At 58.2% G+C, this 12,721-nt stretch overlaps 1 protein-coding gene across 1 annotated transcript in view; it reads left to right on the top strand.

The window, feature by feature from the left end:
* The window catches only part of Brme1 (break repair meiotic recombinase recruitment factor 1), a 55,143-nt gene extending 43,679 nt beyond the window's left edge, over positions 1-11,464 (top strand). Inside the window, exon 9 of the mRNA XM_060392367.1 lies at positions 10,305-11,464. The gene's annotated coding sequence lies outside the window, so the exon portion shown is untranslated. The remainder of the gene's footprint in view (positions 1-10,304) is intronic.
* The last annotated feature ends 1,257 nt before the right edge of the window (positions 11,465-12,721 follow it).

Below are 12,721 nucleotides of genomic sequence, written 5' to 3'. Positions count from 1 at the left end.
GGGTTTGGCGGGAACGGTGGGCCTGGTCCTCCCTGTCCCTGCTCTGGTTGTTGCCCGTTCGCTTGTTTTACCTCCTCTCGCAGCCAGCGACAGGAAGTGCACACGCGTGGGAGCGGCGGGGCGTCTACTCGGTCCCCTTGTCCAGACCCATCTCCGAGAGCCCTGGGACAGGGATCCCCCCCACCCCCCGCCCCGCTCCGGCTTCAGGACCCCCGTGCCGAGCCCCGCCCCTGCCACTGTTTACTCCGCGGCCGACTCCAGGAAACTTTGCTCGGCCGCAGTAATTTTATTTGGGAAAGTCGGCCGGTTACCATAGCAACCACACTGACGTCAGAGGGGCTGGGGCCCGAAATCCCCCGGAAGGGAGGGGGTGTCGAGGAAGGGAGACCCCGAGAAGAGCTCTCTTTAACCCTGTGCGCTCCAGCACCTAGCGCCCGCCCACAACCAAATTTAACTTCTTGAGCTGCCTCCCCCCCCCCCGCCATCCACGTTCCCCATGCCAGGGCTCCATGTCAGCTCTGGTGTTGGGCTAGGCCTGGGCCCGACATCCTTCTGGTAATACTTCTCCGATGGGCCACTCCTGTGTCACCCACTCCAACGCACCCTGGTAACTGCCCATTCCAGGCCACTCCTGTGTCACTACCCATCCTGGGATAGTCCTGTGTCACCCACCCCAACAGCGCCCTGGTAACTGCCCATTCCAGGCCACTCCTGTGTCACTACCCATCCTGGGCCACTCCTGTGTCACCCACCCCAACAGCGTTCCGGTAACTACCCGCCCCGGGGCTATTCGCGGCCACACACCCCGCCAGGGACCCTGGCAATGCTGTTCATCTCCAAGGACCCCTCTGAGCCGCAAATGGCAGGCCGCTCTGCCCTGCCTAGCACTAGGCCCCATACCGGCGGAGGAATGACAGAGCTGGGCGCCCTCCCCGGATGCGGGGAGCGGCAGTGCCCCAGCGAGGGGGCAGGGATCTGGTGGGCCCGGGACAGTCCACAACACAGCCGGTCGCCACGGCGACAGGAGGCGGGCTGCCTGACGGCCTGAGGAGCCAGCCGCCAGCCAGTGGGGAGGAGCCTCCCTAACCGCAGTGACGTGCGGCCTCCCTGTTTGATGTCTCTGTGCTGGGTTGCCATGGGGCCGAGGGCGCCCTTCGTGTGGGCCCGGGTGACCTGTGGGGCGACCTTCAGACCTGACAGGGTCCCTTCACACAGCCCTTCCCCGCTCCAACCAACTTGGTGGGATCTAAGAGGTTCCACTTCCTGTGGGCCAGAGCATAACAGAACCAGCACGCAGACATTTCAGCCTTGTGTATGTGTATGTATGTACGTGTGTGTGCATGTACGTATGTGTGTGCCCACATACCTTTGTCTTGCCCTGTCTTGGACCTCTCCATTTCTTCCCTGATCCAAAAGTCAATAGCTGAGTTTGGTGAGCGAAGATCCTGTTGGCTCCTGTCTTGGGTTGGGGCAGATAACGAGGGTCAGGGATACTGGGGGCTCCTTCCTTGGGTCTGGGAGGTGTTGCTTCAGGCCACACGTGAGGGTGACGAATCTGTTCACTCACTGGTGAATGGATGTGATGGTGCATGTTTGTCATCTCAGCTCTGGGGAAACTGAGGCAGGAGGATCATGAGTCCCAAGCCAGCAGAGCCTGTGGGGAACAATGAGACTCAGTCTCCACAAAGCAAATTGGAAAGAGAAGTGTCCACAGAAAACAGATGAGACTTTGGCAATGTGTGTCTGAGGATAGGGTGGAGGGGTCACCCCAGGGATTGGTCTGTGCCTGAGTCTTTCTGTATGACTCTGTGTGTATACAGGACACCAGGGGAACCATGCATGCTCCTGTTCTCTCTCTCTCTCTCTCTGCCTTTATCTCTTTCTTTTTTTGAGAGACAGGGTCTCATGTAGTTCAAGCTGGGCTCAAACTCACGATATAGCAGAAGGATGACCTGGAACTCCCTACCCTTCTGCCTCCACCTTCCAGACAGGGAGGGTTACACACTCTGCCGCCCAGTCTGGCCTTCAGCTTATCATTCCCCTGTCTCGGGAGTGCTGCGCTGACCAGCTAGAACCCAACTTTTTGTCCTCATTTATACCTGCTCAGGGGCCATGAGGCCATCCCTCCCACTTCCCAGGGCCCTCCCTGAGTTGGAGAATTCTGTGCCACCCCAAATCCTCCCCTGGGGCCCCAACCGGGTGGGCCGCTCTTTCCCCTCCTGCCCCAACCTGTCAGATCCTGCACTGTGGGCCAGCTTTGCCTGTCGGGCCCCTTGGAAGGAAGCTGCCGAGTCCCCAGGGCTTGGGCCTCTGGGTGACAACTTAGTGCAGCTCCCCCCCCCTCCAAGTCCCATGCACACCCCAAAGTTCGAGAGTGCTGGTCTGAGAGGGTTAGGGTGGAGAAGTGGCCGAGGGCCACCTGCCCCTCCGGGTGCCAGGTCACCTATCTCCCCTAGCATTATTCAAAGGGAAGGTCTTTCCTCCCCTCCTCCCAAGATGGGGACTCCCTTAGCAGTCTTTGGGATTGTTGGGGGTGGCTGGGAGGAACCGCACCCAGAGCAAAGGCTGCCCGGTTCTGGGAAGGCCCTGACCCATGCTGGTGCTCAGTGTGGGCTGGGGTCTACCCGCCCCTGTCCTGCCCTGCAGAGGGCCAAGTGGCGGTCCAGCACGCCCAAGGAGATTGGCGTGGCCACAGAGGGCACCCTGCCCCTCCTTGGCTGGGTTTTGTTCCCGGCCCCCTACCTGGGCACCAGGCCAGGCCCTGAGGCAGGGCCCCGTCCGGGGGAACAATGCCACCATGTTCCTGATGGGGGGGTGGGCTAAGGATGAAGAGGGAGAGACACGAACAGAATAAGGGAAGGATGCGATTGGGGGAGGGGGCTCTTTCTCAGGAATGTACCCATAGCGTGGAGTCTCCCAGAGGTCCCTGGCGGGTAGGAGAGGGTGCCGGGAAGCCTGGAAAGGGGAGGGGCACAGTCTCAGGGGTCACCTGGCCTACAGTCAAAAATTCTTTTCCACAACAGCAAGAGAGGATTGGGAGAGCTACAAGAGGGACTTCCTAGACTGGCGAAGTAGGTGCTGTCGAAGTGAAGACTGGTGTTTGGCAGGACCCCAGAGTACCCAGGCCCATGCCCATGCCGGATATGGAGAAAGTTGGGCCTGAGTTGGGGGACAGGCGAGAGAGCGCGGGGCGGGCCGCCTCGGGGGCACATGACGGCGGCGCCCGCCCCGCCCCGCGCCCGCCCCCTGCCCGGCCGTGGGGGGAGGAGACGCGGAGGTTTTAAAGGCGATCTGGGCCGGCCGGCGGGGTGGGGCGCGGCCGGCGTCGTCTCGCCCGCGCGCAGCCGGGCTCCCCTCCCCCGCGGGGAAGTGGGGTCCGACCCGGGAGAGACTCGCGGGGCGCGGGCGGCGACAACTTTCCCGCGCGGCCCGGGGACGAGAGGGGCCGTGACCGCCTGGCCCGGGAGGAAAGAGCTGGATCTCGCTGCGGGCGACAGCAGGTAGACTTGCGGGCCCTGAAGGCCTGACCCCGGCGTGGTGCGGCGCCCAGGCCACAGCCCTTGGTCTGGACGAGAGGCCCGGTGCCCTGTGCTGGCCCCAGACTGACCTCTAGATTTGCAGGCCACCGAACCCCCTCGGCTGGGCTTGACCTTCCAGCTTGGCCAGGCCCCACTGGACCTCCGAGTGTCTAGGAAGTGCCCAGGCTCCCTGTACCTGCCCCCTTCCCAGCCAGCAGCAGCTGCCCGCCTCTGGCAGGGTGGCCTGAGAAGGTAAGTCTGAGGACTGGAGAGGACCCTGGCCCGGGGATTGCCCCAGCCAGCCCAGCTCAAAGCCTGCAGGACCCGACAGGTGCGCAGGCTTCCAGGCGAGGTGATGCAGGCCCGCCCTGGCTGCTCACCCACGCACTGTGCCTGGGCCAGCCTGGGCACATGTGTTCACAGCACCACAGTGCTGGGAAGGCAGTATGCTGCTCTGGGGAGCATCATAGCTCTCTGTCCTTGCCGGGGAGGGTCCCCTGAGAGCATCCTTAAAACCCCTCAACTGGGCAGGCCTTGTCTGAAGACCTAGCAGGGGGCCTTAAAATAGCTGTGGGCCCAGCCCAGGGCTGGCACGCGGCGCATATGCGTGACAGGGCGTGTCTAGGGGGTCGGGCCTGTCTGCGCTGGCCCAGCCTCTGAGCTTGGCAGATTCTTGCTTGCTGGAGAGAGGCAGCCAAGGCGGATGCCCCACGAGGCACCCCCATGCCATGGCCACCCTGTGCCTATTGCAACTGGAGGCCAGATGTTCCTAGCAGGCTCCAGCTAGCCCTATCCTTCCGCGCTTCTCTGCACCAGGCCTGTGTGGGGCAGGAGGGTCTCGCCGCCGCCGCGCTTGTGCGGCCCAGGTTGGCTCAGGACTCAGTGAGATCCTCCCGCCTCAGCTTCCTGAGTTCGCGGATGACAGAGCGCACTGCTGTGCCTACCTGTTCCCACAGCGCTGTCAGGATAGTTTTGTCTTCTGAGACAGTCTCAGGGAAGCCCGGCTGCCCTCAAACTTCTGAGCCTCCTGTCTCCCACCTGAGAGCTGGGTTGACTGAACCCAGGGCATGCCAGGCAAGCATTCTGCCTTTTGAGCTACATTTCCATCCCCTTTTTAGGTGATGGAGACAGGGTTTCTGTGTCCCTGGCTTGCCTCAAACTTTCCCCGAAACTCAGAGTGGTCTTGAACTCCCCATTCTCCTGCTTGCAACTGTCAAGTGCTGGGATAATAGACATGAGCCACCAGCTCCAGCCCAGGTGGCCTTTTTTTTTTCATGGAGATGGTGTAGACACCGCTGGGAATGACGCCCCTGCCCCAGTTTTTCCATCTGTAAATGGGAACATTTGGAGAAACTGGAACGGAGCACACCGTCCCTCCAGTCTCCTGGAGGGTCCTCTGGCCTCTTCTTCTCCTGCTGTTGAATGTCCTGAGTGGAGGTGTGTCTTCGCCACTGGTCATGGGGAAGGATTGAGGGTGGTGGCGTGGGCGTGAGAATTCTTGGGTAGGGAAGGACAGCCCATGCCGGGCATGGCTGAGTCACACTCTAGCGGCGCCTTGCCTCAGGCTGCTGGAGCTGGCGCCACCCTGGGTGTGGCTTCTGAGCTGTGGCCCTGGGTAGAGCAGGGCTGGGTGGCCAGAACGGGCACATGGGCCTTGTGGGGTTTGGGGGAGCAAATTTGAGGTGCCCCTTGGAACCTCCCTTTTGTCTGTAGAGCCGCCTTCCAGGACCGGGCCACACATATGCGTTGGGGGCTCTGAAACCCTGAGCCTTGGGCCTGGGAATAACAATAAATATAAATTTTATTGAATCAAAAGAAATTTTTTGAGGCATGGCCTCATGTAGTCTAGTCAGGCCTGGAATAAGTAGTCCAGGATGGCCTTGAACTCCTGATCCTAAAGCCTCCACCTCCTGAGTGCTAGGATTACTTGTGTGCACAAGATCCTATGCTTCCTGCAAAAGAGCCAAGCACTCTCTACGCACATTCAATTTTGAGGGTTGAGACAGAATCTCATTTCATAGCCTACTGTGGTCTTGAACACATGGTAGTCCTCCTGCCTCAGCCTCCTGAATGGTCGAATGACAGACAAGCCTCACAATGGCTGGCTGGTTCCTGAAAGTTTTGCAGTGTGAAGGGAGTGAGCCAAAGCCTTCCAGAAGACAGTGAGTGATGGAGGCCAGCGCTCCTATCTCCTATCCCAGGCCAGGCCAGGCCTGGGATGAACTTTACCAGTGGACTCTGATTGGTTTGAGGGGAACCCAGCGCCGCAAAAAGAATGTTAAGAAATGGGAGTAGGGGATTTGGTTGGATTGTGTGGCTGGCGGGCAGCGAGGGTGGGACGTGGCTGTCTTTCCCTATTTATACCAAGTGATTCAGTTCTCCCTCACCCCTTCCTGCGCCCCCTCCACTCGCGGGTAGGCACAGAGCCCACCCACTTGCCTATGCCCTGCCCCCCGCCCGGGCCGGCTGTCTGGTCCCTGCGTGGGGACGGGCGTGGAGGGCAGGCATCTGCGCCGCAGGTCGGGTTGGCCCCAGCCCAGCCGCCGAGCTCCTGGAAGAGTCTGGGCCATTAGCGAGCGCTGGTGACTGGGGCGGGGGCGGGGCGGGGCGGGGCCTGCAGCCCTTGGTATTTTCCGATCCTCGCTACTTCGCGAGGGTGGAAAGTATTTGGGGATCAGGCTCGGGGACGGCCGGAGGGCCTCTGCCCTCGTTTCCTTCTCGGGGTCCACTGTGAGTCCTTCAGGGAGGCCGAGGAACAAGCACCAGCCGGGATGCCACAGCCCAAGGCCCGCCCTGTTCCCTAAGGCCTCCAGCGACAGGACCTCAGTCCCTTTGGGTCTTCTACTTCTATGAGACTGAGAGGCACGGTCCTTGGTACAGGGTGTCCCAACTGCTGGACACCTGCGGGGTAATGCCCCTCCACGCCAGACACAGACCTCTGGTGTGTGTAAGGATGGGAGTGGCCTTGGCCGTAGCCTTGGGCTCTTTGTAGGGGAAACCCCACAGGAAACCAGCCTGGCCAAATGGCCGCCCTTCCCGTTCTGCTCCCTGGGACAAATGTGCTGTCTCACTTCCGGAGTGACTGGAGAGGCTGGTCAGCCCGCGGCCCTGAGTGGCCCCCAGGCCCCAAAGGGACAGGTGTGGGCTGGGGCCTGGTGGGAAGGGGGGTCGCCAGTGTGTGTGTGTGTGTGTGTGTGTGTGTGTGTGTGTGTGTTCGGGGACACACAACAGGATGTCTCTCAGTCGCTATTTCTCTGTCATAGGCAATGCCAGATCTAGACATTAAGATCCACTGTCCTGCCTGTCGTCGATGAGATGACAGAATTCTTTTGTCCTGATGCCACACGTCCTCCAGTTCCTTAGGAAGTAGAGATTTTCTTGCTTTTCTATGGTGTGTGTGTGTGTGTGTGTGTGTGTGTGTGTGTGTGTGTGTGTTGGGTATGTGCATGTATGTGTATGTGCCTACAGAGGCCAGAAGAGGGTGCTGAGTGCCGTGGAGCTGGACCTGTGGGCAGTTGGGAGCTGGGGAACCACACTCAGGCTCTCTGAAAGAGCGACATGCAGCTCAGGCCACCTTTCCAGCCCTGAGCAGTTCTTTTCTCGTGTACCCCAGGCTGGCCTCTGGCTTGCTCTGTAGCCACATTTCTTGATTTGTTTTTTTTTTTTTCTAGACAGGGTTTCTCTGTGTAGCCCTGGCTGTCCTGGAACTCACTCTGTAGACCAGGCTGGCCTCAAACTCAGAGATCCCCTGCCTCTGCCTGCCCAGTGCTGGGATTAAAGTCATACGCCACCACTGCTGGTGACCTTAAATTTCTTATCCCGTCTCTACTTCCTGAACACTGGGATTACACCTGTGCTACGCTTCATTGGTAGGGTACCGGGGATGAAGCCAGGCCCCGCAGAGTGCTAGGCTGTCACCACTGAGCCTTACTCCTTGTTGCTTTTTTTTTTTTTTTTTTTTTTTTTTAGTTAAAAATCACTTATTTTGTGTGTATAGGTGTTTTGTCTGCATGCATGTCTGGTGGTCGCAAAGTCCGGGAGAGGGCGTCGGAGGCAGCTGTTAGCCTCCATGTGGGTGCTGGGAACTGAACCCGGAACTCCTGAAGAGCAGCCAGTGCTCTCAACCACTGAGCCATCTCTCCAGCCCTTTCCTGTGAGACACAGTCTCACCTGGTAGCCCAGGCTGGCCGCTCAGCCGGACCCTCTTCCCTCCCTCCTGGAGGCAGGCGTTGCAAGTCTGCCACCGTGTGCCATTATGTCGGGGTCTGAAGTCATTCGTTATTGCTATTTTGTGGACAAAGAGACTTTGTCACAGAGAGGCCGTGTTCTTTGCCTAGAGCCAACCAGCAAAAAAGCTGCTTGGCCACACTGCAGGCCAACAAGCCTCAGAACGGAGTTCACCTAGCCAAAGGCCTTTACCCCTCCTTTTCCTTTTCCTTTGTCGGTGTTTGTCTTCCTTTTGAGAAGGTCTCAGTGTGTAGACCGGGCTGGTGTGCACCGCTGTAAGGCTTTTACGAGACCTGGTCCCGTGGGCTGTCTGAAAAATCTTACCTTCTTCCCGTGTGTGCAGAGTGCAGCCTCAAATGTACGTTATCAAAAATGAATGTGCGTGTGGTGTCCTCACAGGTCAGAGGTACTGGATCTTCTGGAACCGGAGTGACAGGTGATTGTAAGATGCCACGTAGGTGCTGCGACCTGAACTCAGGTCCCAAGAGGGAGCAAGTGCTCTTCACCATCTCTCCAGCCCCTCTGTCCTGGAGCTGGTGAGGCAGCCTGACTGTGAGCGCCAAGGGTTCCTTTAGCTCTACCTCCCCAAAAGGCAAGTGTGAGCTGCCATGCCTGGGATGGCACAGGAACTAGCGCTTACTTTGCTGATCGACCTGTCACCTCAGACCTGACATTTTTAAAAGAAGATGTGTGTGTTGTCCGGTCTTTGTGTGGTTTGTGTGTGTCAGTGCCTCAGAGACCAGAAGAGGAAGTGAAATCCCCTGAAACTGGAGTTACAGGCAGTTGTGAGCTGCCTGTTGTGAGTGCTGAGACCCACACTCAGGTTCATGCTCTAACCACTGAGCACGTCTCTCTGTGCTTTCCCGGAGACAGGGTGTCACTGTGTAGCCCTGGAAGGTCTGAAACTCCTTATGTAGACTGGTCTGGCCTTGCGCTCACAGAGGTCCACTTTCCCCTGCCTTTCAGGAGCTGGGGCGAAGAGAGTCGTTCCTGACTCTCTTATTCCTTCAGGTTTTTGAGACAGGGTTTCTCTGTGTAGCCTTGGCTGTCTTGGACTCTCTTTGTAGACCCAGGCTGCCTTGAACTCACAGAGCTCCGCCTGCCTCTGTCTCCCGGAGTGCTGGGATAACAGGCTTGCGCCACCACACCCGGCTCATTCCTGACTCTTCAATTTGTTTTTATTGTATGTTTGCGAGTGATTGCCTACATGTACAAATGTGCGCCATGTGTGTGCCTGGTACCCATAGAGGCCAGAAGAGAGCATCAGAGCTCTTGCATTGGGAGTTAGATAGCTGTGATTGTCATGTGGGTTCTGGGACGGGAACCTGGATCCTTTGCTAGAGCAGCAGCTGCTCCTAACTGCTGAGACGTTTCTCCAATCCTGAAATTCTATGCTTTTTATATTTTACATTTATGTGCGAGTGTGTGTGTATGTGTGTGGTCACAAATGCAGAGCTCAGAGGACAACTTGTGGGGGTCAGTTCTTGGGGTTTGAGCTCAGGACATTGGGCTTCATGGTAGGTTTACTTGCTGGACCATCTTGCTGGCCCCTGGAATTTTATTGGCAGTTGGGGAAGCTATTCTATATTGGGGGGGGGGGGGTCCAAAATTCTGTGGCTTGCCCTGGTACTCGGTGCCAAATATCTTCTCTATAAATTTGCACTGGCCTACCTGGTAGAGGGTCTCGGTCTTTTTGTTTCTTTTGTTCTTTGAGACCTAGGGTCTCGGACTGTAGCCCATTTTGGCATAAAGCTCATTATGCAGCTTGAAGCAGGCCTTGGACTCCTTCATGTCTCAGTCTCCTCGGTGCTCCTTCATGTCTCAGTCTCCTCGGTGCTGAGATGAGCTTGAGCCACCAACTGCAACTGTTCTTGGTCCACTTTACAGATGGGGAAACTGAGGCTCGGAAGGCCTTTGGGAAACTTGGGGAGCATGTCCTGAAACTTTGCTGAGGTAGTATCAGCCTGCTTCTCCCAGCTTGAGTCCTGGATCGCGTGGGGTGGGGGTGGGGTATGCCTGAGCTGGCTATGGAGGAGACAGCTTTGAGACAGGAGGTGCTGGAGTTTCCTCCTGCCCTTCAGGCTTCTAGGAAGTGGCGCCAGCTAGGATGAGGTCACTTCCTCCCTCCAACCGCCCACCTCCCTCAGCTTCCTCTCTCCATGGCCCCATTTGGCCTGCTCTAGGCTCAGGGCTGTGGGTGGGGAGAGAGACAAGCTGAGTGGAAACCAGCTGAGAAGGCTTTGCAGCCTGTTTGGTCTATTAGGGCTTTCTGGCACCTCCAGCTTTGTACAAAGGCCTGGGGCTGGAGGCACCCCTGGGCTCCCTCCTGGAAGCCCAGATGGAGGGCTGGGGTGTGGCTGAGCAAGTCGGTCTCCAGCACCTTGTAAACTGGGTGTGGTGAGGTGCGCCTGTAATCCTAGACTGCAGAGACGGAGGCAGGAGGACTACCAGTTTAGAGACTGCCTCAGCTATGTGAGACCCCACCCGACATAAATAACAGAAGATAGGCAGGCAAGCACAGTGTTCCCAATCTCATTCTCCTTTCTTTCTCCCCTGTAGGTGCTGCAATCCGACCCCACCTGCTGTCCCCTCACTGTGCCTCGGCCGGCTGGGGTTCCTGGGGATGGGATTTGATGCCAGTCACAAATCACATTGCCAGGGATTTCCAACTGACCCTGTGCTCTGCCTTGGGGGCTCCTGTTGCCAAGGACACCTTTCCTGGGTACTGGGTGACAGAGAAGCCCATCGTGACAACTGGCCTGAGGAGCAGGGCTTAGCTGCTTGTGAGCAAGGTCCACAGCAAGTCGTGTTCACAGTGGCTAAGTTCCGCCCCCTGGACCCCATCTCTCAGGCCGCTGCTGCCCACCCTGCTCTGCTTCCTGGCCAGCATGGCTGTGCCTCTCCCTGGGCTCCGCCTCCTGTGCCTACTGAGCTGAAACAGTTGATTCCAGTGCACTGGCTCAGTTCAGCAGGAACAGGAGTCCAGCCCCCTAGGAGCTGGCACCCCTGCAGAATGACTGTCATGACCGGAGACCTGGATGGAGTGGGGGTCGGAAGCAATGGGTGACCAGTCCCACCTAGGTCCAGCTATCTGCCGTTGGCCCTTCCTCTAAGCCCACATCCAGGAATCCCACCCCACATGGCCACACCTTGAGATTTTTGTGGTTTCCAAAAAGAACAGATGATGAGTGGGCGATCCTTGCATTAAAAGGCATAGCAGTTGTGTTCCCGCAGGGCCTGGAGGCCCTTCCTCTCCTCAGCCTGGTGGGGCCCAGGCACCACCCCTTACAGACACCTTCCTTGTAGTCAGTTACCCAAGAGGAAGCTGTTTTAGGCCCTCTGACCGTTAAATGCCAACTCCCAGCTTCCGCAGCAATCCAGGGTGCCTAACACTCCCATGGGGCCCATAGCTTTCTCCTGGTAACAGTGGGGCAGAGAGCAAACTCTACACAGGCCCTCAAAGGATATGAACAGATCCCGGCCCCTCCCCATGTTGTGCCTCTTGGAATAGTCTCCAAGAGTTAAAACGTTGCCTGCTCCTCCAATCAGAGTAGATGCAGACTAGTTGGCATGGGGCTAAGTCACACTCCCCAGACCCTCTGTGCCACCTCCCCACCCTGGCAGGGGCAAATCAAAGCTTGGGGGAGGAACAGTCAGAGCTTGTATTGAGTGTTGTGCCTGATTTCCAGTGAAATAAAAGCTGCCGGCTTCATCCCTTAGTCTGGTGTCTCTTCATTCCCGCCTCCCGCATACGGACGGCTGGCGTTTTTCTTTTCTCTTATTTTGAGATGGCGGCCCCCTGTGTAACCAGGCTGACCTTGAAGCAAGCCTCCTTCAGCGTCTGGAGTTTGGGATACCAGTTGCAGCGGTACGCCCCACCCTGGGCTCCTGACTGCCCCCATCCCCAACCCTGTCCCACCTTCTAAGGAGGAAGGTGTCTCAAGTTTATTTCTGTGGTCAGAAGTGTCCTGATTAGAAGGTGCTGTGTGGAGACAGCTAGGATCTGAAGATGCTGAGTGATGACATCTGGGGCGGCCTGGACCGGAGGGATAACTCAGGCCTGGGGTGTTCATGAGAGAACAAATGTGGAAAAGAAGTTGGGTTTGAGGTGTGATAGGAAGGAGACACTAGGCCTGACGGGGTGGGCGACATGGAGTAACAGGCAAACCAGCATGCAAACTCCCGGTTCCGCGAGGGAGTATGTTCGGGACCCAGGTCCAAGAATGTCACCTGCGCACGCCGGGCTACCCCTGCCCACGAGGTGCCAGGGCTTCAGGCAACTTGAGTGCCGCCCACACACACACACCTGAGGCCGTCGGCCGCGGATTGGCTCCCTGGAGCAAGGGCCGGCACCCGGAGCCAGCAGGCGCGGCCAGCCCCACAGGGGCCACCTCGAGCGCGGCTGCAGCGCCACACAGCGGCCGGCAACCCGGGGCACCCCGCCCCCGCCCAGGGGAGACCGGTCCTCGAAAGTGACCCAGTCACAGTGGCTAAAGATACATAGAGCCCGACAATGAGAAGACCAAGGCATCGTCACGAGGATGAATCCACCTGAGGGAGGGGAGCCTACATGCTCAATGGGCAGGTCACCGCGGACGCAGGGGTGTCCCTGAGGGCGGAGTGTCCCCAGCTGCACTCAGCACCTGGGGCGACCTCCCAAGCTCCGAACCAAGCTGGTTCCCTGGAGCCAGGCGCCCCCTGGCGGTCATTTTCTCGGACGTACGGGCAGTCTGTAGGTTTGGGCATTGTTAAGTGTCCTTCCTGCCTTGTGCGGAAGTTATGACAAGCAGACGGTAAAGCAGTAAGGCTGCCAGTGAGAGCTGGCTCTTTGTGTCACCAATATGCTACTGGAGGAAGCCAGCAGCCCCGCCCTGTCCCACTCTGGAAGCTGTGCCCAAAAACCAACATGGAAATTTTTTTTGGTTAATGGAACCCAGCCCTGGGTGTGTATGTGTGTGGCAATGCAACCCAATCTC

Source organism: Meriones unguiculatus, chromosome 10 (genome assembly GCF_030254825.1).
Source record: "Meriones unguiculatus strain TT.TT164.6M chromosome 10, Bangor_MerUng_6.1, whole genome shotgun sequence".
NCBI classification, from domain to species: Eukaryota; Metazoa; Chordata; class Mammalia; order Rodentia; family Muridae; genus Meriones; species Meriones unguiculatus.
This window is presented reverse-complemented; position numbering and strand designations above follow the sequence as displayed.